This window comes from Phoca vitulina, unplaced genomic scaffold (genome assembly GCF_004348235.1).
Source record: "Phoca vitulina isolate PV1807 unplaced genomic scaffold, GSC_HSeal_1.0 scaffold13, whole genome shotgun sequence".
NCBI lineage: Eukaryota > Metazoa > Chordata > Mammalia > Carnivora > Phocidae > Phoca > Phoca vitulina.
In genome coordinates, this window is record NW_022589716.1 from 46,937,053 (window position 1) to 46,963,662 (window position 26,610).

Here is a 26,610-nt window from a genome sequence, read left to right on the forward strand (position 1 = left end):
GAGAGTCTGCCATGCTGAGGGGACCAAGCATGAATGATGGGGTGAGCGCTGGGTAGGCAACTTATCACAGAGAAGGGAGGTGGAAGGACATAGGCTTGCGGGGCTGGAGCCTCAGCTCAGAGAGGAGGCTGGATGGCCCAGCCTGGCCCAGGGAGGTGGGAGTAGGGGACTGTCAGGCCAACCTGAGCCCCAGACTGACTGCCCATCCCCTTGGCTGCCTCCTAGCCTTCCTACTGGCACTGGAAGGGGACACACCTGCCCAAGCCTGAGGCACGAAACAGGGCAAGGGGCCTATAGCTGGCCCCTGCTCTGCCCAGGCCCCCACCCTGATCTGTGTCCCCCAGAATCAGAGGCCTGGGCCAATCTGACGACCTCTGCAGCAGGGGCTTGGATAGAACATCTCTCCTGGGACTTCCTGTCAAAACCTCGGGGACACAGGTGGTCCTGGCAGGAGCCTGGAGGAGCAGAGAATACTTCCAAACCAGCAAGTAATTTACTATGTTTATTAAGTGGTTATTGTAGGTTAAATAACCAACACTGCCTTATTAAAAATACTTGAAGATGATAATCACCCAAGTCTACTGTTCGCTCCCGGCAGCAAGAAGCGAGCTGTCCTGCTGGGAGTGTCTTTAATAATGACTCGGCACAGAGCAACATCCAGCAAGTGACTTCAGGAATCTCTGTCTCCGTCTGTCTGACAGCTTTATGCTCCATAAATACTCAGAGATTATTAAAAACATATTTATTTAAGATGAACAGCTCTCCTGCAGATACAAATCTAAGCCGATAAGGCTCATAAGCCCACTTACAATAATCAATGATAGTATTTAAGCACCCGAACAGCTTTGCTTAAACTTGAGACCCCAGGCTCCACAGGGCAAGGGGAGACCAAGGCTAGGGGGCTGGGATTACCCAGAGGCCAGCAGACCCGGGGAGACCAAGCACCGCTCCTATAGGCCCTCCTCCCTCACCCCCTGACCATCCCATCTCTCAGGGCCTCGGTTCCCTCATCTGAAATGAGGCCCTTCAGCTTTCAAACCCTATCAGTGGGAAATAAAGGCTACCCAAAAACAGTGATGGGGTAAAATGAGGACACAGGGGATTGAGGTCTTCAGGGGCTCTCCAGACTCCTCCCTCAGGTTGGGTCCCCCTCCACCTCCCCATAATCATCCCACCCTCTTGCCACACACATACCTCTCCTCCCTAGAGCAACCCCACCACCACACCACACACCTTGCTTGGTGTATACGAGTCGTCCTTCAGATCCCCAGCAAAACCGCCTCTCCCAAGAAGCCTTCCTGGGCACCTCACCCTACCACCCCCTTCCTATGCCCTGTGTCCACCCCATTTTCTCATCATGGCTCATTATCCCCATTTGAAAGTGGCCATACAATTATTTTGTCCCCTGTACTGGGAGCTCTGGGAGCACAAGTGGGGCCTGCGGTGAGGGGCTGGGCAGAGTCGTCACTCAAGCAACGCTCCCTGCGTGAATGTAGGGCGGAGGCTGAGCACACAGAGGAGCAGCTTTGTTAGACAGGGACATCCGACACCTGCCTGTGCCAGGCCTGGGAGGATTTTTAGACTCATGTTCTGTTCCCGTGCCTGTCTCTCTCTCTTAATGACCATGGCTTTGCAAGATGCACTGAAATCTGTTAGGGCAGGTTGGCCCTCTTTTCTCAGCCTTTTGGAAATAGGCTTCACTATTTAAATAATTTGATTCTTGTAGATAAATTTGAGAATAACTTTATTATGTTCATTAAAAATTTTGCTGCAATTTTTGTTGTGATTGGTTGTTTTTTGGTGTTTTGGTTTTTCGGTTTTTGTTTTTTTAGAAGTTGGACCTCAGGTGTGGAGGGTTGTATTAACCACACTCCTTGATTTATAGCTAATTAGTATTGTTGGGCCCTAAAAGATTCCTCTCTTTTGGGTTATGAATCATTATTCCCTTTCCCCCTTTTCCTGCTTCACTACTCAAAGGTGACCAGCCTGTGTTTAAGGGGTGTTGTACGTGTGCTTTCAAAATAAGCATTGCTCTTTTGTGTGTATTTTTAATTTACTTAAATAGTACTTTGTTTAGACCTCATGCTGTCTTTTTCCTCACTCAGCACTACTTTTAAGATTGTTCCATGTTGTCAGGGGGCCATCTCATCTCTTGTGACTTTCCCCCATACCCCTGCCTATCCCCTGCGTGCACGTATGCCCTGCAGGTATGGTGCGAGGTCTCTCTGAGATGTGCACCGGGAACGGCTTGCTGGCTCAAGTCCTGGGTGCATATTCAACCTGACCAGGTACTGTGAGATCTCCTTCCCCAGAGGTTGCACATACCTGTGTTCCCACCTGAGGTCCCTGGAGCCCTCAGCCCCATCACACTCAGCTGTATCCAGCATTCCCGTTTTTGCCAGTTTTGCAGACGAAGGTGACCTCTTCCCGTTTAAATCTACATTTCTCTGAGTGGTGGTATGAGCCTGCTTGTGTGTGAATTTCCTGTGATTCTGGGTCACGACCTTTGGCTATTTTCCTCTTTTGCTCTTGTTGATTTGCAGCAGTTTCTCTTGTAGATACTCTTCGGTCAATAGGTACACAGACCAGTGTAGATTCTAGTCTCTTGTCAGTTTCAGACATTGCAAATATCTTCTCCTGGTCCACTACCTGTCTATGAACTTTCTTCAGTGTCTTTCAATGAACAGAAATCCTCAATGCTGATGTTAATATAACCACTCATTTTTGAAAACCTTACATCCTGTGCTTTTGGAATTGTGTTTAAGACCTCACCCAGCCCTCCGCCACAAAGATATGCACCTAGATGGCTCTGAACTTACAGATTGGAGGATAACTGATGTTTTTTCAGTGTTAAGTGATGCCACCCCGGCCTGAAGTCCAGACAAAGGAAAACAGTGTTTTCAGCTGAAGTTTTTGAAGGAATCAAGGATCCTGCAGCTACCCCACCTGCAACCACAGGCCCCGTCCTTCCCCTGCCCTGCACAGCCCAGCCGAGGCCAGGAGACTGGCCCTGTCCCTGAGGTAGCTTCTCACACCTTTGCTCAAACAAAATTTACTAAGTGCCCCATGGTGATGGGGACATCGTGGGGACAGAGAGCTAACTCAGCCATTAACAGGGAGACAGACACTGTTTAAAAATAGCAAACACAAGAAGTATAATTTCAAATTGTGTTCTCCATCTTGGCCGAGGCATATACAGTCTGCCTAGGTAAAAAGCCTGCGCTGTACACTTAAAACGTGTGCCCTTTCCTACATGTGTATAACTCTTCCATAAAAAAAAAGTTTAAGAGCTCTCTCCCACCAAAGGGGTCAGCAACAGGGAAGACGAGTCAACAGAGACTTCCAGAAGAAAACAGAATGAGAGACTCTCAGATGCCAGAGCTGCAGATGGCCTGGATCCCGAAAGGTCTAAGGCGTCCCAAGCAGAGGCAGCTGATACAGGGGTGAGGGAGTCAGGCCCACCCGGACCCCAGTCCCAACTCTGCCACTCACACAAGTGTGATCTCAGGGAAGCTGGGCAACTCCCAGAGCCTCAATTTCCCCATCCACATAGTGGGCTGACACCAACCCCATTGAAGATGACTGGGCTGAGAGTTTTCTGCAGGGGCCAGATGAGCTGGGGGTTCGTTCTTAAAGTGTGACATTTCTGCCATGGCAGGCCCCGCTTGTTCCTTTGACACCCGATGTCACTGGCAACCCCGCCTCACCACAGGGAACAGCTCCTGGTGTTAAGAAAGGTGTTAAGAAACATAACACATCAGCTTCATCTACAGAGGAAGCGCTCAATAAATATCTGACCAGTCCCTTTCCAGAAATAGCCTTCCTGGATGCACAGACTTTAGAGCAGGGCCTTGTTCGCATACTGGGCCAGGCAGGACCAGGGAGAGCTGACAGAAGCTGCGGGAGAGCTGGAGCAGGAAGCCCCACCAGCAGAGGCAGTGCCCCTCATTCAAATATTGCCCCAGGCAACAGAAAGCACTTCCCAGAGCAAAAGACCATCGTTCACAAGTAGCTGAAATATGGCTTTTTATGAGAAACCTCCCTATTTTAAAATTCTGGCACATCACTGAAATTGTTTATAACACTGTGGACCAAACAAAACTCATGTCTGGGCTGCCAGATCGCCACGTTAAAGCATGTCTCCACCGCCCTATGTTATAAGGGACACAGAGAGGATAGCCAACTGGGCCAGTGTTACACAGTGAAAGGTTAGTAGACAACTGGGACCTAAAAGCTATCCCTCCATCTATCCCTCCATGCATCATCCATCCATCCATCATCCACCATCCATCTGTCCATCATCCACCATCCGTCCATCATCCACCATCATTCCATCATCTGCCATCCATTTATCATTTATCCATCATCCACCCATCATTCATCCCTCCCTCTCTCCCTCCCACCTTCCCTCCTTCCCTCCCTCCCTCCCTCCATCTATCCAACCATTCATCCATCCATCTATCATCCGTCCATACATACATACATCAACCATTCAGTCATTCAGATATTTGTTGAGTGTCTACTGCATGCCAGGCTCCTTAGGATGGAGGCAGAGGACACAACAATGAACAGATAAACAGATGAAAACAAGCAAATTCTTCTACCTATGCTATTATGTTCTGGGAGAAGCTGACATACAAAACATTAAGTTATAGAGTATATCAGGAGGTGACAATGTTGTGGAGAAAAAATAAAGTAGGGAAGAAGGAGAGAGTGGTAGGGTGGAGTTGCAATTTTAAATAGAGTGGCCAAGGAAGGCCTTACTGAGAGGTGGCATTAGAGGGAGGACCTACAGGAAGTGAGAGAGAGTCTGGCAGGGCAAACACTCACTGAGGGTGAGTCCCTCAGCTGCACTATGGGGGGAATGGTAAGGAGGCCAGGAAGGGGGAGAGAGCAGGGGTGAGGATGGGGGGTGAAGGCAGGGGTATGCAGACCACGCACAGGCATCGTGAGCATGGCTCTCAGTAGAGGCAGGACCTGCTCTAAGTTGTGACCAGGACATCTGTGCAAGGGGACATGGGATGGAAGGGAGCAGAAGGAGGAGCCCAGGGAAGAAGGAGGATACTGTGGGACAGCTGGTGAGAGATGGCAGTGGCTGAGAAGATGGTGGAGCAGCAGAGATGGGGGAATTAGAGTCTAGGTACCCCAACAAGGTGAAGGTGGCCAGCTGTGGGGAGAGGAGGCATGGGTGGCATCAGGATGGCACCAAGCCTTCAAGCCTGAGCATCTGGGGGCACGGGGGTGGAGCAGGGTGGGCACTCAGCCCTGCCATATGAAGGTGGAGGTGCCAACCTGATGTCACAAGTAGAACTGTGCAGGCGGCAAGTGGCGATCAGGGAGGGATTATGTCAGATTCCCTGGGCCTCCCCCTGGGCCAGCACACAGTGGTGCTGAATTCAGCTATCTCCCCTGGAGGCCAGGGCCCCAGCTCACCCTTCTTCTCCGGGCCAGCCAGCGTCAACTCCTTGCCCTGCTCAGCCTCCCTCAGACCCCCTCCCTCAGCCAGTGAGCTTCTTGGGGGAGGCCACACAGAAGAGGAGCCTTCATGGGATAGAGGCTCAGGCAGCGCTTGGGAAGCCAGGGCAGGGGAAGCTCTCGCTGCCCACCCCAGGGTGGCCAGATTCAGCAGACAAAAACACAGACACCCAGTTACATTCAAATTTCACATAAACAATAAATAATGGGATAGGATATTCTTCTACTAAAAAATTGCCCTTGGTTGATCTGAAATTCAAATTTAACTCAGAGTCCTTTGTCTGGCAACCTTATCCATAACCCCCAAGGGACAGGCCACACAGATGCCAGAGGGTGGTGGCTTTGAAGCTCCCCTGTGCTCAGTGCCTCCCCAGGGGCCTCATAAGGACTTGGGGTAGGGGCATCATTTTTCTCCTTTGAAGATAAGGGAGTTGAGCCTCAGAGAGAGGGCAAAATCTGTGAGGGATTCACAGAGGTGGGAAACAGGAGAGGGAACTGGGTGCAGGGTACCTGGCTCCAAAGTCCAGGTCGGGAAGCTTGCCTGGGCTTAGGGATCCCAGGTTCTGGCACGGCCTTCTCCCCAGAGTTGGAGGTGAACGAATGTGCAGTCATGCAACAGAACACAGACTCACAGGTCACTGGCAAGTGCAAAGGGGCTGCCCAGGGGTCAGTCAGCACCAGGAAGGATCAGTAGGGACAATGAGCAGACATTTGGGAATTGTGGGTGCCTCCCCTAGAAACATGACATGGAGAAGACCAGTGTGGATCTCCAAAGATCTCTGAAGCTGTGTTTGTTACTTCCCCTTATAGGTCCCATCAACAGTTCCAATCCAGTTGTGTTCTTAACTGAGTTCCCACTTGTTTCCAGACTGTCACCATTGTACATGACCTTCAGGGTAGATTGTAAAAATGGCCCCAATCCTCACCCCTTCTTACTACCCTGCCCTCTGCAATGGGATTGTGTAGCTCTTCCCATCAGTTTTCCCCAGCTCTTTAACTAATAGAATATACTGGAAATAATACTGGGCCTGTTCTAAGCCAAGGCCTCAAGAGGCTTTGCATGTTTCTGATCTCAGTCTTGGAAGTCTGCAACCAGCATGGGATAAAGCCCCGGACAGCCCCCTGGAAGGTAAGAGGCTCCATGGAGAAAGTCCCCATCATCACAGCTGAGGCCCCAGACATGCAAGTGAGCCTGCCAAGAACAGATCGGCCCAAATGGTCAAGCCACAGAGGTGTGAGCCAAATAAATGATGGCCGTTTGAAGCCACAAAGTTTTGGGGTAGTTTGTTATGCAGCAAAAGCTAGCTAATACAGCCTCTCTGTTCCTCAGGCTCAAAACTTTAGCCTCCTCTTTGACTGCCAAGAGCCCCCACTCCACCTCTCTGCTACCAGGCCTCTCCTTCCCACTCCAGACTGAGGGCACTCCTTTCCTTGGGAGAGCTGAGATCACACAGCTGGCCCTGGGCCGACCGGGATTCAAGGCCCCACACTTTGTCTTCAGAGCCACCCTCCTGAGTGTTCTCCAAAACCCGCCACACAGCAGCCCCCACTCTCAAGCTGATGTGCCCTTAGGTTCCCCAGGAGACTCTGAGCTCCGCCAGCCAGGGGGAGGGCTTGTCTTGGTCATCTCTGCTACCTCGGGAGCAAGACTGGGGCCAGCTATGTGTGCAGGGGGAGGGGGCTTTAAGGAATAATCGGTACTAATGGTACATCTGATACAAATGATGCATCCAGATGGAGTAGTGATTAAGGGCAGGGACTCTGCCACCAGCTGCCTACATTCAGTCCTGGCTCTGTGCTTCAAAATTGGGTGCCTTGGGCAGGTAGCTAAATCCCAGTGCCTTGGTTTCCCTCTCTGTAAAATGGGGAGACTAGCGCCTTCATCACAGAGTTGTGTTTAAGGAGTAAATAAAGTGGATACTCAGAACAGTGCCTCGCATACAGCAGGTTAGTGCTGTCGGTTGGTATCTAACAGACAGCCCCATGGATGGTGAAGGGCCTTGTCCAAGTTCACTCAGCAGTGGCAGAGGCACGTGGCTCTTCATAGTCCTGACTCATCCTCATTTCATCCTTAGGGACACCCTGAAATGTGGGATCCCAGCTGGTGGGTCCTGAGTCAGATCTCTGTGTCATGGGCCCTCACCCTCCTCCCTGAGGCTGGTAGCCCTCGCCCCCATCCCGGTCCACTGCTGGGCCCCGGCCCTCCTCCCCTGCTCCCTCAGCCTGTCAGCTCCCTCTGACATCTTTCCTCCCCTCCTGTTCTCACCTCCTCCCAGGAAATGTCACTGCAACAACATTGATAAATATTTATAAAGGCAGCCGAGGAGATAGGGCGCAAACAAGCCAAATAAATAAGCAAATTTTAAAACACTGTGCTTGACAGTTGACTTCCCCTGACTGAGGATCTGCATGTGTGTGGGTGTGTGTGCGCGGGTGACATGCATGCACACACGTGCATGCATTCACACACAAGCTGCACGTCCTCACACATCAACTCACGGAACGCTAGCTCCTGCTAGGTCATCCGTGGGGACAAATGGGGGCTGAGATGGGGAACCTGAGGCCCTGGGGGGGGACTTGCCCAGAATGGCTCAGCTGGACAGTGGCAGGTGGGGATCCATGCCAGCCTCATGCATGCTGAGGTCCCCGCTCGGCCTGGTGTCTATAAACAGAGAACAGCTGTTAGCAAATGCATTAAGGGATTTCATGTTTACTCTGCTCTTATCTGCGGCAGTAACTGTGGGTTTAGGGGAGATAGCCGCAGTCTGTTCGGCAGGCCTGCTTGGCAGCGGGGCGCCACGCTGGTTTCTGCGCACATGCCTGAGTTGCCTGCAGCCTCCCGGCGGGGTTTATTCAAGGAAGGACAGTTCCCAGTAGGGCTCAAGGCCGGATTATCCTTCTCATGGGACATGCACGCAGGCTTCCCTGTGCTTGGGAGGAGGCCTGGGGCCTTGGAGAAGTCCTTCCACCTGGGCCTAAGTTTCCCCATTGGCGCGTGAAGTTTCTAAAAAGGCCCCAAAGCTAAAAGCCTCCGTGTGGATTCCCTAATTACCATTCTACAACCCCCCACCCCAAGGAAGAGGAAACCCAGGCCCATCTACATCTAGTTCACATAAGATACTAGTCTTTCGGCTCCCCGACCCCTGGCCACCCAGACCAAGCCCCGCGGCTCTAGGAGGGGCAGGGCAGGGAAGTCGGGGTCACCTCTGGCTGATCCTGATGAGCACCATGTGCCAAGATCTTCACAGGAAGCTCATTTACAAAAACCCTACGACCCGGGCCTCATTATAACCTCCCCCCCCAATTAACAGGGAGAAGCCAGGGACTCAGAGAGCCCCAGGGACCCAGCCAGCAATGGCCGGGAGCCCAGCAAGGATGCCAGGCATTAGGGCCCTGTGCTCCGGGGGCGCCTCTGAGTGCCAGGCCCGCACACTGGCCCTCTTCCCGCCCTGACTGAACGGGGCAGAGAAGCGCTACTGTCGTTCGATCAGGTCTTACAGAGGAGAGGCCAGCCTCCAGGAGTCTGGGTCACTGGACAGGTGGGGTGGGGTCGCCAGCGCTCAGGCTTCCTAGGCAGGGGCAGCCACCCTTTGCTCTTGGGTAGGAGGGCCGGAGCCAGAGAAGGGCTGTGTGGGCCGCCCCGAGGGTCCTGAGGTGCCAGCACCGCTGTGGGGACAGGACAGGCAGGGGGTGGGCCAGGAGGGCAGCTCGCTCCAGCCTCTGAGGGACACCCCGTGCCTTCTCCCCAGATGCCCCTGAGGCACAGGCTCTCATAGCACTTCTCCCCAGACTCAGCTCCCTCCGGCCCACCTCTCTTCTCAAAGACCCACCTCCAGGCCACTGGGTTTGGTTCCCTGTGGAGAAATGCAAGACAGCTTACTCATGGCTTCGCCCATCCATCCATCCATTGACTGTGCACCGAGGCCTGTCCTGGGCTGAACCTCGGAGTGGGGGGTGGGCTCCTGCGTCTTCTCTGTTCTCAGGAGCAGGGAGGGTGGGTCCTGGAAGAACTGTCCAGAGCTTCTCCTAATTGCCCCTGTCCTGGCGCCAGGGGTGCATCCCCACTCTTGAGCACTAGTCACTGGGGCTTCTTGCCCCATAGCTCCGAGGGGCCCACAGAGCCCACAAGCCGGAGTCCCCAGGCCCAGGGTCCTCAGTGGCCCCATGCTTTCAGCTGTGGTGCGCAGCTGCCTCTCTGTCCGCTGAAGGCCCCTTCTCCTAGGTGGAAATAAGATTTTCCTTTACTTCTTTTTTATTCCCTGAACTGGGAAATGATTTATTTTATTTTATTTTTATTTTTTATTCCTTATTAAGGAGGTTATTTTAAAAGGACAAACAGCAGAGTGAAGACCAGGCTCTGACCTTGCTGGGAACCCCTAGGCAGGCCCCCACCCTCCCTGATGTTCCTTGTCTGTGAAGAAGGGCAGTGCTGCCAGAGGCCCCTCCAGCTCCCCTTCCAGAGCCCCTGCAGCCTCAGACAGGCCCAGCCCCCCATATGTTTCTTTAGCATTCCCTTTGTGCAGCAAATGACCTTGGGGCCCTGGGGCAGCTTTCCTAGGAAGAGCCCTGCAGGGTTCTGGTGTGGGTGCTTTGCTGTGGGAGGCTCTCTGGAGCGGAGGGAGTGAGGGAAGAGAAAGGGCAGAGGAAGAAGCTGGGAGGGACAGGTTTCAGCTACATCTGCCTTTGCCAGATCTACGGGAGCCACTGAGCCTAAGTAGCCCCAGAGCCGTCCCAGGCGGGGAAGGTACCGGGATTGGAGCTCTGAACACCAAACCCCAAGTCAGTCCATCATTGGCTGCATATCATCCACCCCTCTGGGAGGAGGAGAGTCACAACTGCCCAGACCCCCCAGAGGCCTCTCAGCAAGGAGGGGGCCCGTTGGCTGTGACTGATGGAAGAAGGGGAGAAGGGGCAGCTGTGAGCTCCCTAGCAGCTGCCATTTGCACGCCCGGGGAATGGGCATGGGCCACCACCAGCATCCACTGCTGAGCCTTCCCTATGTCTGGTGCTGCCTGCCCCAGGCCTCAGGAACACACGTGTCCCAAGGACTGAGGTGGCAATGGGGCATGGAAAGGGAGGCGACCCCAGCTGTGACAGTTAACACAGGTCAGCCAGCTCTGCAGAGAAGGCCCGGCCCCAGCCCATCCCCACCACGTGGTATGGTCCACGCAGACTCCCAGCCCGCTCCCTTCCCCAGAGCTGAGAGCCAGCAGGGTGAGAGAAGCAATGCCCAACTCACCGGCCCCAGGTGCCTGCACCCGGCCCTCCCTGGGGGAGCAAGAATTCCCTGGCACTCATCCAGGACACCTTCGGCAAAACACACAAAGGACACCCAGAGAGGATGCTGCAAAGCTCAACTCTCACCGACTGAGTGGCCAGGACTGGGTGGGCCAGGCTCAGGGGAGCTGCCTGGGCTGCTGGACGTGGCCAGCAAGTCTGACCCCTCGGGGCTCCTCTCTGTCTGTCCCCAAACCCAGGCCCAGGGATGCTCCAAACAACCAGCTATGGCTGGGTCCTGCACGATGAACCAGAAGTCCAGGTAGTCTCCCTGACCCCTCCTGCTGCCCCATGCCAACCTGCCCCACCCCCGCCTCCCTTCAGCCCCAGCAAGGACTCTGCCTCCTGGGTCTCCTCATGCCTGGCCCCTGCAGTTGCCCCTCTTGGCCTCCCCATCTCCCAACAGTTCCCTCTTTAACATAGCTATAAGAGAAAAGGGGCTCACGCCAAACACAGCTCAGCCCTTCCTAGGAGCCCCCATCCCCTCCCTACTCCCAGGGCCCACCTTTCTCCCCAGCCTTGCTCCCCACACCAGGCCCAGAGACTGTGCACTTCTCTGGCAGAAGAAGAGGGGAGCCTAGAGCATGCTGCCCATCCTCCTTTTGGCGTTAGTGACCTTCGGGAAACCTGCCAGGCACCCAGGGCACAGGACTCCCTTGAAGGTACAGGTGGGATCTTGCGTTTGTCTGTGTTGCTGTTTGTTTCGTGGCTGCCTTCTGCCCCTCGGCCCCCCAGGAGAACATGAGCTCCAGGCAGGCGAGAAGCTTTCCCCGTGGCTGCCCCAATGCCCAGCCTTATTATACCTGACACAGAGAAGGGACTTCAAGGTGAGGGTGGCTTGAAGCATCTGCCCTTTGAGGTCGGAGCTCCCTGCCTCCAGGCCCCTCTGGTGTGACCCAGTGTGTCATCAGGGTCCACATAGGGACCCTCTCCATCCAGGCTCATGAAGCTATGGGTGTGCCCAGGCTTGTCAGGATGCCAGTCTAGGTGGGCCAGGATGAAGCAGGAGCTCAGAGGAGAGGCTGACTGATCAGAAGGCCATGATCTCCTTGGGGGGGGGGGGTGCCTCCAGGGAGTACAAGCTGTCTCAAGGCCACAGCTGAGAAGGACAGGTCTCCCATTCCTATGTAGGATGGGGGCTCTGCACCAGGGAGAACTCCAGTGCTACACAAACGCATATGCACACACACACATACAAATTCAGGCCATAAACATATACATGTAGATGCACACACCCAAGGCATAAGCATCACCCACAGAAATAAATACGTACACAGGAACCAGGACACATGTCGTAAAAGCATGTACTGGGAGACACGCAGATTCCGACACAAACACATAGACACGCCTAAGGCACAAATATGCTTGTGCTCACAAACACGCAGAAACAAACAATACACAGGCGCACGCTTGCATGGTACAAAAGACAGAAAAGTACACACACACGTGTGCAAATGCGCAGATAAAACTCGGCCACAAACCTAGGCAGATCCACACACACACACCTGTACCACGTGGGCCTCCGTCTCTTGCTCTCTGTCTGTCTCCCCCTCCACCCCCCACATGCACACTGGCTCCCCATTGTCATGAGACAGCCCGGTGCCTCTAGTCTGAGCCCAGAAGAGAGTGCCCCCACCTCTGGCTCCCCCTCCCCTGCTTCAATTAGCCCTGGAAACAGGGGCTGCTGGAACAGCCAATTCAGCCTGGGCCCTGGGCGCGCCTGGAGCTAAGAAGCACCTGTCACTTCGAGGATCCCTCTCAGCTCACTGACATCTCCCGCCCCAGTGCAGCCCAGAAATGTTCATGGGGCCAGAGCAGCTTCAGAAAGAGAGGAGGGAATGCTCACTGTGGGAGCCCTTCCCAGCCCTTCCACGGCCCAGAAATCCTCCCTGCAACTCTCCGTCTGTCTAGCAAATATTTGCTGGGCACCTGCTGTGTGACAGGCACTCACCAGGCTCTGGGGACAAGATGGTGAGCAGAGACAGACAGCCCAGCCCTCACGGAGCTGATGGTTTAGCACGAGACGGACAAGCTCATCAAACCATCACAAGAGCGATGGTGGGACTGCAGCTCCGCCTGGAGTGACCCCAGCCTATGAGAGGTCAGGGTAGCTTGCCCTGGGTCTGAAGCATTTGACCTGAGGCACAACCTGGGGGAGGAGGGGTGAAGAGGATTCTGGGAGGAGGTCAGGGTGAGTGCACAGGCCTTGACCTGGTCTGGAAGGAGTGAGAAAACTGGGCAGCCACCTCTTTCTCTCCTCAGCACTTCTCAGACTGAAGGCTAGGCAGACACTTTGCATCACAGCCCCATTCTTCAAGACCCCACCGGGCCACACAGCTCTGGTCCTTTGTGATCCAGATGCTGCATTCCAGCCCTGCGAGCTGGGCTGAAGGCTTTGAGCTGGGAGATCCATCGCAGAGATGTGGAAACTGAGACCCTGAAACCCAAGCACCAAGGCACCTGGTCACAGTAAGGGAAGGAAGCCTCTAAGACAACAGAGCCAGTTAGCCAGGGTGCCTTCTGAAGAAGCTGGTCCAGCCTCCTGGTGCAGATGGGGAAACTTAGGCCATGTCCGCTCTCCCTACCTGGAGGACATGTGGGCAGCAGGGGCAGAAGTGAAGGTGGCTGGTATGGGCCTCGTGGGACTGAAGGGGTCCCAGTGGGGCACGTGTATGGGTGCATGCCTGCACGTGTGTGGGCTGCCATGTTTAGAGCCGGTGCCGAAGCAGATAAGCCCTGCGGATGTCATGTGTGGGGAGCTTCCTGAGTGGACTTCCGGGGAAGAGTCTTGCTGGGCTTCTGTGCACCCAGAGCAGGTATGAGAGGCGTGGCAGAGAGGCCCTGATGGTGCATGGTCCAAGTCCCCTCCTGAGTGCACAATGCTGGTCAGCAGAACTTGTCCTGTAGAATCAGAGGGCCAGGGTCCCCTGGAACGGGCTGGAATTCAACCCAGTATGGGGCAAGGCTGCTGGAGAGTCCCAGGGGAGCAGGGCTGGGAGGAGGGGGTGCCACTTGTCTTGTCAGGAGGAACAGAGACTTCTCCTAGGAGCCCCTTCTTCTGTAGGGGCACTGGTTGTTCGCTGGGCACAAATACAATATAGCAGCTAGCTTTTGCTGCATAACAAACCATCCCAAAATGCCATGTCTTAAAACAAGAACCATTTCTTATTTAACATTCCGCTCTGTGGCTCAGCTGGGTGCTGGTCTGACCCAGATCTGCCAGGCTCTCCCAAGTCTCTGTGATTAGCATCAAGTTCAAGAGTGGCTCACTGCCATGTCTGGATGGTAGCAGTTCCATTGGCCATTGCACCTTGGCTCTCCACTTGGCTTCTTGGTTTCTGGCTGCAGGTTAGCTCAGGCTCATCCCCATGACAGTGTTGGGTTCAAGGGTAGCAAGAGAGAGCAGCTCCAGCATGCAGGTGATTTTCCAGTCTCTGCCAGCGACACATTTGCTCATGTCCCATTGGCCAGACAAGTGATGTGACTTGCCCGCATTGCAGAGGTGGAGAAGTAGACTCCGGCTGGATAAGAGGAACCAGTCCCCTTGGGAATGGGCAGAAGGGGGCGGGACCTGTGGTCATTGCTGCAATCAGTCAATCAGGGGACCACACTAGAGGAGGCAGATGAGATGTGATGGCCCCTTTCAGACCTCCTGGGGGTCACAGCCAGATGTCCAGAAGGACTGGGCTGGCAATGCACTTGGGGGAGATGTCTTAGGCATGGTACAGGAGGAAGCAGCAGGGACAGTGGCTCAGTTGGGTGACAGCCCTACTGAGCACCACCACACACCGTCACCTGAGAACACGGGCCCAGTGCTGCTTGAGCTCCCAATGTTTCAAGAGAACTCAGATATCTGTATTTTTATGTGAAATCTACTGAATTGTTGTCAAGCAATTAAAAATTTTTAGTATATTACAGAGTGTATTCATACACTGAAATCCTTACATAACAACAACATGGAGCAAAGGATTGATACACCAGCCCCCCAAGTGCAGCTCACAAATGTGATGTTTAGTGAAAGAGCCCAGAACACCTGCACCAGAGCACCTCTAGCCAGAGAGATCAGGCCAGTGGCTGGCTCCACAGGGTGGGCATTTCCCTGGGGACCTTCCGAGGTACAGGCAATGTCCCCTCTCTTGATCTGGGTGGGCGCCCCCCAAGGGATACACATGTGGAGCATCAGTGCGCTTGCTGTGTGGAACTTAACACCTTAATAAAAATTAAAAAAGCAGATCCCATTCTACCTGGGAGGCTAAGCAAACCTGCAGACTGGCCGTGACCCAGGGAGCAGCCTGCCCTTCTGCTCTAAGCTTGTGGCAGGACAGAGGGCTCGCTGGTGGCCACGGAGGGGAGTTACATGTGGTGGTGCCTGGTAAGGAGAGGCGTGGGACAGAGGAACCGTGACATTGGGGGGCATTGGGGGGCACGGATGGAGGGTGGTGTTGGGCAAGCACAGGTGCAGGACAACCCCACAGTCTGGCTCCGATGTTTGGCAGGCTGAGGGGCTGTCAGAGTGGCCTGGTGGTGGGGACAGAGGGTGGGGAGCGTTCTGCTCGTTGCAGGGGGTCTCCAGTGAGGCTCCATGAGGCGGTTTCCTTGCACACCTGGCTGCTGTGACCCAGGCAAGGCTTCTGGGCTGGAAGGACCTGAGGAATGCAGATGTCACTGCTCTGAAAAAGCTGGCTCTCGGCTCAGCCCTGGCTGCCCCGGGTCTCGGGGGGCATAAGAAGGCACACTCAGGCCCCGCAGGAAGAAAGGGCCCGGACTCTGCTCCCACCCATAGTGACCAAGTTCAGGGGCGCCAGAGGGACACAAGTGATGGTGGACATGGCCAGAGCTGGTCCCCCTTGCAGTTGCCCTCCCAGCAGGTTGGGACATTGTTCTGACGGTGTTGGGGCACAGGGATAGGACAACGCAGGGTGTGGAGGCCCATAAAGCAAACGGAAGGCCAAGGTCAGTGGGGCAGGGAAAAGCTGAGTTAAATACCAAGAAAGTCCCCAAATCACCGGCAACCTGCACTTGGAGTCTCGCCCAGCAGGGCCTCCTGGGAGATGGGCATTAGGGTGTGGCCTGAGTTCTGTCCAGCTCCATTTCCAGTACCAGGTGTCCATGCACCAGGAGGCAGGGTGGCTGAAGCCATCCCCACGGCTCTCCTGCGATGAGGCCATGCACAGTGGGGCCTTACCTGGTTTCTGGGTCCCAGGCAGCATCGCCCCTCTCATGGCTCCCACAGGTATTCTAGCATTTCCGGAACCCAGCCCCATCCAGGACAAGGCCTGGTCCATGCGTCTTGCAGGGAGGTAAGGGTTCGCTGGCCTGGGGCATTGTGCCGGGCCATCCTCTGGGAGCTAGTAAGGATCCAAGTACCCCCCACACTTCCTCCCCCATGGGAGGGACTAGCCATGTGGAGAAAGACAAAGTGCTTTTGTTCCTGATCATATTCACCAGGAAGCCAAAGTTACCCCTGTTCCACCTGAACAAAGCAGAGAGGGGCCAAGAACCTCCCACAGGGAGCCCACCTGGGGGCCACCACCGTGCCTGGAGCTCTCCATTTGTCACCTGCTCCACCTCATGACAGCTCATCAAGCTCGGGCAGAGACGGGGGGAGTTCAGAGGCTGCGCATCCCGCAGGCACAAGGCTGAGAAGTGGACCTGGGGCCCTTGATCTGCCCCCAGGACAGCTGGCTTGCCATCCCAGACCCCGTCCCAGAGCGGGGAGTGGCCCTCCCTGCGGCCACCTCTCGCAGTGGCCTGGGGGGAGCCAGGGCTCAGAGCCAGCCTACTCCCAGTTTGGGAGAAAATGATGAACGGTGGAAATTAGGTCAGCTTCTTAAGGAGGAGGAAAAGAAACCGGAATCCGTGGGACTGCGAATGGGCGAAAGGCAGGCGCCGCGTTGCAGAGACAGCGGGTAATGGGAAAACTTTCTTCAATTATGTGAAGAAGAGCAAGCGTGCGTCAGCCGGGCTACAGGCGAGCACGGAACCGATAACAGATGACTGGGAGAGGCAGCCGCTTAATGGGTTTTTCCCTCCATCAGTTAACCCGAGCCAGTGGCCCCGGTGACAGCGAGGGGTGACGTGCTGGGGGGAGGGCACGGGCTCCAGGGCCCCTCTGTGCTAGCTGTTTTCCTGTCCTCGTGACAAGGATCTCAGGGACAGGGCGGAGGGCTCTCGCGTTCAGCAGGGCTCAGCAGGAGGGGGCTGCCTGGGGAACCCGGGCTCCCCACCTGAGCGCACCTCCCCAGGGCCACACAGACGTGACCACTCACATCCAAGTCACACGTGCAACAACCTTCACACACGGACGCCCAGACCCAGACACGTAGACACACAGCTGGGCAGGCAAAGCACATCTGCTCACACTCTTTCATGGACACACACACACACTCACTCCCAGATGCTGCCTCAGCGCACCCAGACACCAAAGACACACACACGTGCTCACAAAACACACCCAGACATGCTCAGGTATAGATACATACAGGCCCGCGAAGACACACGCTCAGGTGCACGCACACACACAGACACACAGCTGGACACACGGACCTGCATTCACTCACACTCTCTCACACACTTCCACATGCTCACTCAACACACCCAGACACCAAACACACACACGCACGCTCACAAAACATACCCAGACGTACTGCTCACAAAACACACTGACCCGCCCATAGAGATGCACACTCAGATGCATGTGGACATATAGGGACACAAATCACACGCATGCACACACGCATACGCAGATGCTCATACTCAGAAACATACATACACACTTATGCACTCACATAGCTCACCACACTCTCAACATTCATAAATACACACACAAATCATACCCCAGACACACACTCCTGAGGTCCCCACTCACATGGACACAGGGAGGAAACCCCCCTCCTCACGGGCAGATCCACAAAGCCACGTACACTGGGCCCCCTGCTCACACCCACCCAATATCAGCCTTATAGCGCGCTTCTCCCTCACCACCTGCCCCCGCCCGCCCTCTTGTCTGCGGTGGGCTCCCTCCACCAGACCTCATCTCACCCCCACGGGTCCAAGACTCAACACAAAGGGAGGAAAGACCTCCTCAGCACAGCTCTGACCCTAGCAGGCTGCCTTTGCACTCACTGCACCCCCACGGCGCGGGGCAGCCTGGATCTCGGGGCAGGCCACTGGCCCAGCACCCACACTGAGTTCCATTCCTCATTCACCCGTTTAACGCGTGATCAGATCCCAGGACTGTATTCCATTCAGGATATATTGCAAACAACATGGGCCAAGACCCCACCTCATGAGACTTGCTTTCTAATGGGGAGGACAAACAGTGTTCGGGAGCCGGGATACTGAAGCGGAGCCCAAGCATACGAGAGGAGCCAATTACACTGTAAAAGGAAAACAGAGCCGGTGAGGGAGGGCCCTGCGGGGGGTGGGGGGGAGAAGGGGGAAGTTAACCGATGCTCCTGAAAGGCCTCCCTGAGAAAGAGGCAAGGGGCCCCAGGCAGATGGAACACCAGTGCAGAGAGCAAGGGGGCCACCCTGGGAACACCGAGGGGTCAGCCAGAAATAAGGCCAGAAGGGACAGACAGTACCCCATGGGAGGCTGAACGGGCTGCTCCGAGGTCTGGCACCAGGAGACCAGCCAGAGGCTATGGCATTAACCCTGCCGAAAGCCATGCACGGCTCTAGCCAGTGCAGGTGACAGAAGTGGCTGGCTTCTGGGTAGACTTCCGTGGCAGAGCCGAGAGCTTTCCCTGAGGGGCTGGTGTGAGAGCAGGAGGGAGCAAGTGGAGGGAAGCTGACTGTGGCCATCGTCTGAGATGAGGAAGCCTGAGGAAGAACTGATGGGGACAGAGGACAGGAGTTCCCCTAGGACACTGTGGCCAATGGGACAATGCCCCCAGCAAAGCCATCCTGATCCCCAGAATATGTCACCTCACAGGGCAAGAGGGACTTTGTGGGTGTGATTAAGTTAAGGGTGTTGAGGAGATTATTCTGGATTATCCAGGTGGGCTCAATGTCATCACATGGGTCCTTGAAAGGAGGCATAAGGAGGCAAGAGGATCAGAGTCAGAGAAGGAAACAGGGAGAGGTGGATTAGAAGCTTCTTCACTGGCTTTGAAGGAAGGAAGCCAACAGCCAGGGGACACAGGGCCCTCTAGAAGCTGGAAAGGCAAGGACACAGATTTTTCTCCTAGAGCCCCCAGAAGGAACCGCCGTCCTACTGACATCCTGACGCTAGGACTTCGGACCCCCAGAGTTGTAAGAGAGTAACGCATCACTTAAGCTGCCACACCTGTGGTTGTTTATTACGGCAGCAGGAGGAGACTGCTGCCGACGTGTTCAGCAGGAGATGGTAAGCAGGACCTATACGCACAAGTGTGGGGTTCCGGGGACGAGGCCCAGCGGCAGTGTAAATCTGGGAGGAAAGACCCCCACAGCACGGCTGGAGGGGGTGCTGGAAGGCCTGACACTGGGTGAGGCTGCGGGAACCTGTGTAATGGCATGGGAAGGGGACCCAGCCTGAGCACGGGCCCCAGCATGAAGAGGTCAGAGAGGAAAGAAATCAGAGGAGGAGGTGGAGATGGAGGGTTTCTCCTGTAAGCCAAGTAGAGAAAGTGCTTCAAAAATGAAGAGGAGGTTAGAGGAAGTGTGGCTCGTCTGTCTGTGCAGCAGAAACTCCTCAGCAACAGGAAGGAATTCACCACCCATACAAGCCACCTCGTGGGTGAGCCTCAAAACCACCGCGCTGAGCGAGAGGCCCTATGCTAGGGAACATGTGCACTCACATGCCATTCTGGCAAATGCAAAGTGTCCTCCAGTGACAGAATGCAGACCAGTAGTTGCCTGGGGCTGTGGTTGGGGGCGCGCGAGGGGACGTTGGGGCCAATGCGGGCGTTCCGCAGCTCGAGTGTGGCGGTAGTCACATGGGTGACCTCCTCTGTAAACACTCATTGACTCGCACACTTCCGTGGGTGCAATTGATTACATGTAAATTACACCTCTATAAAGTTAACTTTAAAAAAACCAGCAGAGGGCATGATCCCCTTCAACTTCTGCCGGTGGATGAAGTAGGATGAGGCGAAGAATCCCTGACCCTGTGCCACCCTTTGGTGGATACAAGCCAGAGAGAGGTGGACTGTGATTGTCCAAGGCCATCAGGACAATCTGTCACAGGGACCAGCGATTGGCTAAAGCACAGGCCGGGGACCCAGCAAGGGGCACTGCTCTGTGGGGATGTCACCCAGGGGTTTCTGGAAGAGCGTCTCTCCTCGTGTAAGACTTGGCAACGCAGGAAGACCTTTGGTTCCCACCTTTCTCTGTCCTGGTGGGGATGCTGTCCGACGAGCACGGGATGCTTATTGCTGCAGCAGGCTCCTTCCGACCACGATGAGAAGGCAGCAGAATTTCAGGGACTTTGACACACACTCTGGTTTTGTAGATCCCCAGAACAACCCCAGACTGGTGACCCTCCATTCCCCGACCCCCATCCACCCATTTTGTGCCCAAGAGGCCCACCCCACACACCCGAATCAGCTCAGCTCCCTCCCAGTGACACTGGCCAGTGGGAGGTATGGAAAGAGATCAGAGAGAGGTACAGAGGTCAGGATGTTTCTTACTCTCCCTCCATTCTCTGGGCTCCCTTATCTGGAGTGGCTGCACCTCTCTCTCCCAGAGTACATCTTCTGTTGAGGACTCCTCCCTCCCATCCTCCCCCTCCTCTGGTGTCTGGCAACATGATTTCCTTCCCTGACCTTTTGGGCCTGGAGGAAGCAATAGCTCCCTAGCAGTGACACTGTGAGTTCCTTTGGCCTTGTCCATCCTGCAAAAAGCCCTTTCATTCAAATCCACACAACTGGCTATCTCCAGACTTACTGTTAGCTAAGATCATTAAATATGCATATGCCTTAAAGCACACCTGTCAGCCAGAAGGGTTCCTAACAGATATTAGGAATGTTCCCCCAGTTAGGTCCCCAGCTAGTAGGGAGACAGACCTTCAAGCAGGTAATTATAACCTAACATATGCACGGGGCTGAGGACATCAACCCGAGCCCCCCAGACCTGGCCTCACCAGAAACCACCACATCCTGCACCTGCGATTAAGGGAGCCAATGCACCCACTTGGAATGAAGGCAGTTTGATTTGCAACCTTTGCAAGATTGTCTCTTGCAACCAAAAACCAAAAAAAAAAAAATCTAATAGTTGTCTTAAATAGGGGGACCCCAAAAGTGCTGTGTTTGACTACTGAATCTGGCAACTAGAAAAAGAAGGGCAAAAGAACATGTCAGAAAAGCTGAAAATGGTTAAGCTAAAAACAGAACATGTAAACTTCCCCAAACCTTGAAATACATAAAAAGCAAATACAATGGCAATGAAATGTTAAGGGGAACAAAAAGCAGAAACCAGAAAAGAAGGTGACAGAAGCAAGCCTGAAATTACTAATTACAACAAATACGTGTTTAACTTCTTGTTTTACAGTAAGCCTAAAGCAAACCTGATTATAGAGTCCACCTTTTCATATTGAGTAAAACAAAATCAAACTAAATACTGTTCATGAGAGACATTTCCAAAGCAAAGTTACAAAAGATAAATATATACCAGGGTATAAAATCAGGAGGAAAGCATGGGTCAAATATTAATTTCAGATGTAGCTGCACATAAGACAAAAAGCATTACACAGACAGGGAGCACCAAACTGTCATGAAATTTTATGCACCAAATTACATCGCATTTAAATATAGAAAGTAAAAACTCATGGAAATATGAGGGAGTTTAGTGAATATACTCTACTAATTGAGGACTATAATTCATTTCTCACAATCTTGATAGACCAAGTAGGCAGAAAGAAAGAAGGCAATAAAGATTCTGAATAATATTATTAACAATGTGTGTGGGTGTGTATGTGGGGAGGGAAGGGGTATGTATTATAAAACTTGAACCTCACAAACAGAAAACACATCTTCCTTTGCAACACCCCTGCAATAAACTGGCTAGATAGTTCACCATCAAAATATCTAAATAAATCCTGCTAACAAAAAACAAAAACAAAAACAGAGGAACCATAGGGACCACGTTCTCTGGTCTCAGTGCAATGCAATTAAAGATTTCATTTTTCACTACAAAAGTTTCCAGAAAGAAGATCTTTCAGAAATTTTAAGGAAGACTTGAATAAATAAAGACATGTGCCTTATCCTTGTTTGGCAAGATTTAATCTTCATGTGGTATTTATATAAATTCCACCCAGACTGACCTCTCAAGATGATACAATTCAACTTGAAATCCAAATGAGATTTTCATCTTTTTGACCTTGAAGAAATCATTGTAAAATGGACCGGGAAGATTTAGTCCATGAATGGACAGGGAAATGTTGAAAAGAAGTCAACTGAGGAGGTGCTTGCTCTCCCAGATATTAAAACCGGTCATAAAGCCATAATCTATAAACGTGTGCCTTTGCTGCAGACCCATTAGGCCCATGGGCCAGAGCGTGAGGGGACTGGCGGGCACTCACACGATACTCCTGGTGACAAGCGGCCTTTCTAGGCGCTGAGAAGTGGTGGGTCTGGGCAATAATCAAATGAAATCAAAACAAAATAAATTCCAGGAAAAAAAGACAAATTAACTTAAAGACAAACCATAAAATATCAATGAGTGTCTATAAACCTTGGGGTGGAAAATGCTGTCCTAAGCATGACACCAAAAGCAAAAATCACAAAGGATTCACAGATTTAACTACAAAAATCTTTAACTTCTGTATGTTTTAGTTTAAATAGATGAAATGAACAAAATGAAAAATAAAACAAATGAAAAGGAGGTGATGAATTTGGGAAAAGAATTGCAATCTATGTATCCAGGTAAGGGGTTAATATTCTTAACATATAAATAATCAAGGAAATATTAACATACAAATAGAAAAATGAGCAAAGAGTATGAACAGATTTCAAGAGGAAAAATACAAATACCAAAAGGCATTTGAAAAAATTGTTCAGCCTCATTAGTATTCAAGTACATGCAAATTAAAGCAACCAGCTATCATTTTTCACCTATAAAATTGGCACTTTATTATTACTGTCATTATATTCAGAGTTAGCAAGGGTATGGAAGTATGGGCGTTTGTACTTTCTTGGTGGAAACATAAAGTGGTAGAGTTTTTTAGAGGGCAATTTCATTTTCCACATCCGAGCCCATTTTGCATACCTTTTGACCCACCCATTCTTCTTGGAGAAATTCGTCCTAAAAAAAGTAATTAGCTACAAGGCTGTTGATTGCAGTGTTTTTCGAATGGCAAAATAAGGAGCCTAAATGTCAACTAATAGGCAATCCTCAGTTATATAAAATCATGTATTTTCATACAATGGAATTCTCTGCCACCATCAATAATGGTGTCATACAAGTATGGACACGATTGTTGTATTGTGAAGTGAAAAGAGTGAGTAATAAAATAGTATGTACCAACAATTTTCTCATTTTTGTAAGGAAAGCAAGAAAGGATGTACACTAAAATATTAACACCGATTATCCATGGCTGGTGAGATTGCGGGCGATGTATACTTGCTACATTGTGGTTATTTTAATTTTAACATTTTCCTACAATACACATACATTAATTGCTAAATAAAAATAAGCGTTTAAGGAGCGATAGGGGATTGGGCAAATTATAATACAATCACACAGTCACAGTCAACAGCCAGGAATATTTGTGTGGCAGAATTATATTCGTTGATATGAAAAGATGGTCATCATACATCGTTCAATGAAAATAGTACATTACAAAACAGTGTGTGCACTATAATCTTATTTTGTTTAAAAATAGAAAATGTGTCTATTTATATGCATAGAAAAATGGCATAAGATTATAAAATGAACTATTAGGAATCTCTGATGGGTGCAGTGGGGGGGAGTCTTTTTTTGGCTTTGTGGATTTGTGCATTTTCTAAGTTTTCTGTAGCTACAATGTATTAATTTTATTATTAGAAATTACACTTACTTGGGGTGCCTGGGTGGCTCAGTCGTTAAGCGTCTACCTTTGGCTCAGGTCATGATCCCAGTGCCCTGGGATCGAGTCCCGCATCGGGATCCCTGCCCAGCGGGGAGTTTGCTTCTCCCCCTCCTTGCCAACTCATACTCTCTCTCACTATCTCTGTCTCTCGCAAATAAAGAAATAAAATATTTAAAAAAGAAATTACACTTATTTTTAAGAAAATGTTTACACCCTCACATCCCATAATTCTATTTCTAAGATTTTTGTCCCGAGAAAATAGCCCCTCCCTATACTTGTTTCTTCAAGCCCCCAGTTCTGACTCTGGAGGATAGTGTCCCCCAGGATTGCTGGCAGTGCCTGGGACATTTCTGGTTCTCACACTGGGGGATGGGAATGCTAGTGGCACTTAGTGGATAGAGGCCAGGGATGCGGCTAAACATCCTACAATGCACAGGACAGTCCCTACAGCAAAGAACGATCCGGCCCCAAATGTCTGTCAATCATGCTGAGGTTGAGAGACCTGCTTTATACCGTTATTTCTTCTTTTACTACTTAAAAGACAAAACATTCCTCACCAACTGGCCTCGAATCTTTCAAGAGGGTCACATTCAGAAAAGCCCAGAAGCTAAAGGCATCTAAAAAGTCTGTCCAAACTTGACCTCCATCCACAAAGAAGCTTCAAAGGGCTCTGGTTCATAACCCAGGGACACTTCTCAGAATCACCACCCTTTCCATCCTGCGTAGACTGCAAAGCCCCCCCACCCCGCCCCCCCCCCCCCCCAGTGGCCCTCCAGGTCTCACCCCACCCCTCCGCAGCTCTCTGCCCAAGTGGCCCGCTTTCCCCAGCATCTCTGGCTCTACTCCCTTCTGTTCATACTCTGGATCCTTCACCACACAGACAGAACAGGGAAGCAAAGACAATACTTTTTTTTTTTTACTGGAGGACAGGAGGCGCCAACTGTGCATGCCAAATAAAATATCTGGAATATATAACCCAATGAATAAGAAAGAAACTAATCTTTGCTAATATTTATTATATGGATTGACTTTAGGATATGTATATAATTTATACATAAATGTACATTCGTTGGGGGTGCTACACTCAAAAAATAGTTTCTGGCGAGTTGTGCGACTCAAATTATTTGAAGGTGATGGGCATGGAGGAACAGGGAAAGGAGGGCCTCTGCTCTTTTGGGGGTAGACTGGGATAGAAGGCAAGAATACAAAATAACAATAACGCTTGTCCCCATCACAGTGTGATTCTCAGAGTAATTCTGAAATGTCTACCACCTAACAACAGCTAGTATGCATCAATTCTATCTGCTTTGCCATTCAGAAATTCCTTCCTCTTACCCCAAAGCCATCCTGAAACTGAGACCATAACACTGGGTTGTTCATCTTTGGTTCTGGGCCATGGCTAGTCCCTTCCCTAGGCTGTGTATGGGATGAGGGAAAGTGGCTTCTGAATGTAGCAGTGGCCAAATCTAGTTTTTGCTCATCATTTTATCCCTAGCGGCTAACACTGCAACAGCCACTTAGGCATTCCATACATATTTGTTGATTGAATGGATAGATGAACGGACATACAGGTGGGTAGATAGATGGAACAATGGATAGATACACAAAGGGAAGAATGGGTGGATGTTGAGTGGATGGGCAAATGAATGGGTGGAAGGACAGATGAATGGATGGATGGACAGATGAACAGATGGGTGGATGAACAGACAGGTGAATGAGTGAATGGGTAAATGGACAGACGGATGGATGGGCGGACAGAGAAACGGACGGACAGATGATGGATGGATGGATGGACAGATAAGCAAACAGATGGGCAGGTGGGTGGATGATTGTATGGATGGATGGAAGGACAGATGGAAGCCAGTTACTGTCCTGAGATCTGATTCAGACTGCACTACAATCAGGAGTGCACCACTGGCCCAGAGAAAGTCAGTGGTTCCTGTCAGAAGCAGGCCCACCCCAAGTCCTTAGTGGCTAGTGTAGCCAACAACAGCTGCTACAAGGAACCAGAGCATGAGATTGACGAGATTAGCAATTAAATGCTCTGACTTTGAGCCTCAGTATTTTTGCCTATAAAATGACAATAGTACTATTACTTCTAGGATTGTCATGAGCATTCAGTGATATAAATTCAACCCCGAACACAGAACTGGACACATAGTAGGCCCAAAGTAAATGGTACCTATAAGAACAAGCAGTGAGAAAATAAAGGGGGCCTCTAGCTGCAAAGGTGGGTAGAGGCCTCCTGGAGGAAGTGACACCTGAAGGATAAGTAGGATTTTCCAGGAACATGGGGTATGTGGGGGAGGCTGCCTCAGGCAGAAGGAGAACCTTTGGGAGAGGGGGAAGCAGCACAGTAGAGGTTGCTGCCAGAGAGATTTATGGGGCTCCTTGCCAGGCGCCAAGGTTAGGTGGTTAACTACCCCATCTATTCCACCCTTACGAATAATCTGATCCAATCACAGAGTCCCATTCCCTTGCCAGTGACTGGTTTAGGATGGGATATGTGACCCTAATCTGACCAGTGAGACTTAAAAAATCTGTGGGAGGATAGAGGTGTTGCTGGAAAATGCCTCCCCAGTCCTAAGGGGTATGTACATGTGAAATGGTGTCTTCCTCCTTGGGTCATTCTTGGGTCTGGCCATTATCAACCTGGGACCATGGAAGATCCACCCAGAGGGAGGGCACAGCAGAGAAAGGGAAGACCTGAATCCTCAGTGGCTTCACTGGGCTGCTGAATTAACCAGCCTGAAACTAGCTCAACCCCTAGATTTCTTTCCACCTACAATAAATTCCAGCATTCTTTAAGCCACCAGGAGCTTGCAGCCTAAGACATGAGATGTGCTACATCAGACTCAGGAGTCAGG